Source organism: Schistocerca piceifrons, chromosome X (assembly GCF_021461385.2).
Source record: "Schistocerca piceifrons isolate TAMUIC-IGC-003096 chromosome X, iqSchPice1.1, whole genome shotgun sequence".
NCBI classification, from domain to species: Eukaryota; Metazoa; Arthropoda; class Insecta; order Orthoptera; family Acrididae; genus Schistocerca; species Schistocerca piceifrons.
In genome coordinates, this window is record NC_060149.1 from 756,250,224 (window position 1) to 756,256,223 (window position 6,000).

The window sequence follows — 6,000 nt, forward strand, 5'->3', positions numbered from 1 at the left end:
GAGATAAAGCGATCGCGCACTGTTATATACATGAATTAAACCGATACCGCCCGCCTGCTGCGGCAGTGTCAGGGTGGCGTATCGGACTTTAAAAACCAGACCGGTGCTTGAAATCTGTCGGCCATCGTAGCCGTTAAGGGAAGGATATGCGCAAAATAGTTCAGTTTTGAGACAAGGTAGGTGTTGACATAACGTGTTCTGAGGAGCATATCCAAGCGACGCAGTTTGTTGTCCTGCAGTAGAGCACGTGTCTGGTGTAGGAGCCGGCGGTACGTAGCCGCCGCCGTGCGGCGGACATTGCTATAGAATTGCACTCCCAAACACTTGAGTACGGGCACCTTGTCAAAGGGCACCGCCGTTGTGTGGGAAAGCCCCCCTCCGACATCCATGTATTTTGTCTTCTTCACGTTGATGACGCTCCCAGCAACCGCCCCGTACTGGCGTAGCCACTGTAGCGCCATATGCATTTCATCCTCTGATTTGGCCAGGAACACCACGTCGCCGGCCGCGGTGGTCTAGCGGTTCTAGGCGCTCAGTCCGGAACCGCGGGACTGCTACGGTCGCAGGTTCGAATCCTGCCTCGGGCATGGATGTGTGTGATGTCCTTAGGTTAGTTAGGTTTAAGTAGTTCTAAGTTCTAGGGGACTGATGACCACAGATGTTAAGTCCCATAGTGCTCAGAGCCATTTTTGAACACCACGTCATCGGCGAATGCACCACAACAAAAGGTCACGTCCTGCAAGGAGATACCAGTTAATTGCTGCCGTAGACCATGTAAAGCTGGTTCAAGCGCTGCAGCAAATAATATACCCGACAGGGGGCACCCTTGTCGCACTGACCGTCCAACAACAATGGGACCAGACTGATAACCGTTGACCATCATGCGGGAGCGCACTCCGTGGACCAGTCGAAGGACCACCTGTGCAGACTCCGGAGAGAGTGTTGCAAAACTGCGCGTAAGAAGCCGTGGTCGACGCGGTCGAATGCGTGCTCAAAATCTGCGGCGACAAGGGCGCCTCGTATTTTGCAGGCCGCCGTCAAAGCAATTACGTCGCGGTATGCTCCTAACGCCGTATGAATGTTGCCGACACCACCTAAACATGTCTGATCGGTGTGGATGGCTTTCCCGATAGCGGTGTGGAGACGCGCGCGGAGGATACGGGCGAAGATCTTGTAGTCGTTGTTGAGGAGTCTGAGTGGGCGAAAATCCTGCCACCTACAACCACCATTCGGTTTCGGTACTGGGATCAAGATGCCTTCTGTGAGTTCTGTGGGGACAGTGAAATCAGGGTGGATCAGGTCTTGAAACATTTGGAGCCACTTGTCACCCATAAGGTGGTAAAAAGTGCGGTAGAATTGTAGGGGTAAACCGTCCGGTCCAGGCGACTTGTTCGGTGCTCCACGTGCCAAGGCCGATGTCAGCTCGTCGGGTGTAATGGGCAACAGCAGACTATCATCGGGTGCCACGTCCCGAGGGGCGGGAAAATCGTGCAACAGCTCGTCATAATCACGTACATTGCGCGGATCTTCCATGTACAAGGCCCCATAGTGTCTGGCGAACGTGTGCGCGATGTCCGTTTGTGTCACTGCGCGGCCGCCGTCCTCCGTGTTTACCGCCGTAATGAGCTAACGTTTGCGGTGGCGCCTCTCGCTCACAATGTGATACACTGACGCTGTTTCGTTGGGGATACAGTCTTGCACTCGCGCACGGATGCGGACACCTTCTAGCTGCTCTGTCCTGATGCGAAGTAGACGAGCTTTGATGCGTTGTACGGACATCTGACGTTCGGGAGACGGCGGTTGCGTCGCCAGCTCATGTAACGCTGTATAGTAAAATTCCGATGTAGCCCTTTGCCAGTTCTATCTGTCACGCCCGTAGGCCATCAAGGTCTTTCGGAGTGCAGGTTTGACACATCCCAGCCACCACAGCAACGTGGAAGCATACATGGGCAGGCGCTTGATACATCGACGCCACGTGTCAGTGACTGCTCGCCGACACGCTTCCTCGCGAAGGAGAGAGACGTTCAGCGTCCACGGGCCCCTGCTGCGTCTTGTGAGTTGTCGGAGCAAGGTGACAGTGCAGATGTACGCGAGATGGTCCGTGAAGGCCGTCGGCCAGAGTTCTGCATCACGGGTTGCTGTGCGGAGGGCACGCGAGACGTATATCCGGTCCAGACGACTGGCAGAATGGCTGGCAAAGTGCGTATATCCACTCTGGGTCCCATGATGTAAGAGCCATGTGTCGTGGAGCGCGAGGTCACGTATCAATGCTTGTAGAGCCGGGCATGGGACGTAATGCGGTATCTGGTCCTCGGGCCGCAGAACACTGTTAAAATCGCCGCCCACTATGTAATGGTCCATATTTCCTTGCAAAAGTGGGGTTACCTCCTCCGAATAGAAGACATGCCTGTCATCACGGTGCGAATTACCGGCGGGAGCGTAGACGTTAATAAGACGGACTGCGCCAAGTTGAGTGCGATGACTCGCCCGTTCGGCAAGTACGTCGCGTCCGTCGCGTCTATGCCATCTCGGAGAAGGATGGCAGTTCCTCCTGCGCCATCACCTACGGGTAGGCTGTACGTGGTGTAGCCATATAGGTCTAAACGCAGCTCGGGACGGACCTCCTGGAGAAGGGCAATGTCCAAGTCTGCCGCTCTGATCATGTCGTGTAACAGGCGGGTCTTGACAGTGGAGTGGACACCATTTACATTGACTGTTCCCACACGGTATGACTGAGACATATCAAGTGGCGGAGGCAGTGTGCCGGTGCAAGCCCACAGTGATCTCACACACCACACAGCCATCCATCCGCATGCTGTGCGTTACTGTGCCGTATGAGTCCCTGACTGGCAGAGCCCTCCGGGCTCAATGTCAGCCATGGGCTCTGGTGGAGATATCGATGTTTGCTGTGCATCATGTGCCTCCATATCGTCTGCCCAATCACCAAGAGACGATTGTGATGTCATTGGGGGCTGGTCGCTTTCACAGGAGCCCACATTTTGGGAGTCGACGCAATGCGCCTCGTTTTTTGGGCCACCAGATTTAGGAGAGTGTTCTTTGTCTTCAGGCACCTTCTGGTGAATGATGCCACTGGAGTCCGTTGCAATTGTGGGCGAGTCAACGAAGTCGATGTCTTCCGCCGGCTTCACATCCCTGTCCTGTTCTTCAGCTGACAATCGCCTCTTCTTGTGTCGCTTGGGTGATTTTTGCTTTCGGGTCCGAGATTCGACATCCACTGGAGGGCGGGGCTCGACACAGTCTCGGTCGCTAGGAACCTCTGGGTCTGATCCCGACAGTGACGATGGCTGGGTGCCCACGACGCTGCGGTGGGCAGAGGCTGTAGGAACCTCTGCACCGTTGGGCTGCGGCGTCGTCGACGGCGCTGACTCTCCAACGGAGCTGGCAGTGGCTTGAGGAGGTAGCAGGTTTTGATCATCCATCACATCATGTCGTGCCGCCTCCACATATGTTAGCGGGAGAGAGGTCATAGTGGATCGTTGGGGAAGTTCATTGCGGGGCACCTGAACGAGGCGGCGCTGCAGACACTCAGTTCTAACATGGCCCTCCTGGCCGCAGCCCGAGCAGGTCCTCGGTTGTCCATCATATATAACAATTGCGCGGCAGCCACCAACGAAAACATATGATGGAACGTGCTTCTTAAGTTCTATGCGCACTTGTCGTACCCCGTTAAGGACAGGGTACGTTTCGAATGTGTTCCATTTCTCCTCTGTGTGGCTCAGAACTGTGCCGTATGGCCGTAGCGCATCAACGACTAGGTTGGCAGGAACTTCGAACGGTAGTTCAAAGATGCGCACGGTACGCACTCCCAGACCAGCATGGTCAACTCCTACCACGCTCACGTTACCGTCCGCGTGACAGAAGCGAAAGCCGTTTGCAGATCGTTGGAGTAATCTGTCGCAGGCCGCTTCGTCAATCAGTTTGAGGTACACTGTGCTGGTTACAATAGACAGATGAATTCCTATCAGTTCTTGTGGTTCTATGTGCATGATGTCTCGTAGAAACCGTTCAATTTCATGGGCCTTCGGTCTCGTGTACGATGCGTTGAACGTTAGTTTGATTGTAGCTTTTCGATATGAGAACGCCATGTCGGGTCGGTACAGGTACTATACGGCAATACAACGACGCGACCGCGCGCTAGCGGGTAAACAACAACACCTGCGGAGCACTGCCGGGCGCGCCGAGCCCGTCCGCACGGTAACACGGCTGAAAGCCGACGCTCTCGGCCAATCACGCGCGGCTTCCTGTTCCTCTTCTGTAATGACTTCGCTAGGCAGTGGCTGCTTGTTTAATGATTGCACGCAGTTTTAGGTCGCGGTCAATCTGTGAGACATCGAAACTATATCGAGATAGAGACCGCCCGTCTAAATTTTTAAAATATTGTAAGCATAAAGCGAAAATGTGCATCGTCACTAGTTTTTAGTTAAGATATGCAATAACCGGTGAAAGGGGGACAAATATGGAAATGCATATGCAGCATGCAAATGCATTCCCTGGAAAATCTTATTAAATAAAATGGTAGAATAATACCTCAGCTAGGTATAAGCTGTGCTTCGCAACGGAAGTCAAAGAAGGGCCTTTGCATACCGTCGCTTTTTAGGATTCCGTAACACAATCTGTAGAAACGGAACCCTTATTGGATCGCTTTCTCAACCAGTTCGTTTTTCCTACCCAAGAAGTCACTCAGGTAAAAAGAAGCAAAGGAATTTCATAAGTTTTTAATGCACAAAACGAAATCAGCACTCCCATATATCCTAGCCACATAAATTCATTGTTATGAAGTTTATAACTGAAACAGCAACCGGTCACAAGTAAGATTTAACAAGGTTTATTTGGATCAAACGATGACTGGTTTCAGGTTTTTTACCATCCATCAGATTGGTTGTTAAAATTTCGCTGTTCTCTTGCTGGGGCTTCGTTTTGTATCCGTTATTGGTTTGCTGCAATGCTGTATGCTCCTTTGTGATGAAATCGCCCTTTGTTTTCGTTGTGAATTTTGAAATAAACTGCCGGCCGGGGTGGCCGAGTGGTTATAGGCGCTACAATCTGGAACCGAGCGACCGCGACGGTCACAGGTTCGAATCCTGCCTCGGGCATGGATGTGTGTTACGTCCTTAGGTTAGCTAGGTTTAAGTAGTTCTAATTTCTACGGGACTGATGACCTCAGAAGTTAAGTCCCATAGTGCTGAGAGCCGTTTGCACCATTTTGAAATTAACTCATTTGTGGACGTGCACTATGCGAGCGCTGCTCAATTCATTGAAAAACACCTCACCATTCTCTGTTCAGTACAAGCACACGACATTTACAAAGTGTGGCCCAGCTTCACACGAGTAACATAAACAATGTTTTCAAAGTTCTTGAACCCTGTCATGATTTGATCCAAACAAACCTTGTTAAACCATACTTATGACTGTTTGCTGTCTCAATTATAAACCTTATAGTATTGCAGCCACGGTTCTCAGTATGTCAATTTTTCGACAAAATACCGTAATTCAATATTATTGTACATTCCTAAAACCGTCATCGGACGGGACACGTTTCTCATCGCGATGTACTCAAGAAGTAGTGCCCGCCGTAGTTACCGCACGCTGGAAAACGCCATCTGCCACATCTCATGAAACGTGCTGCGCATCCAACGCCACCTCATCGCGATTTGCGACCACAGCGCACTCCAGTAGCAATTGTCGGCTGCACCTGGCGCGCAGTACGGAATAAAAGGCGGATGTTGTAATAAGAGCGTGATTCACATCAACACTTCCGAGACCAGGGCAATCATCATAGGTTTTACCACCATTCCTTCCAGCTCCACGATTTTTACCTCACCATTTATGGTCGTCCTATTAGATGGGTACACCACATGACTAATGAGGAGGTATTGAATAGAATTGGAGAGAAGAGAAATTTGTAGCACAACTTGACTAGAAGAAGGGATCTGTTGGTAGGGCATATTCTGAGGCCTCAAGGGATCACCAGTTTAGTAC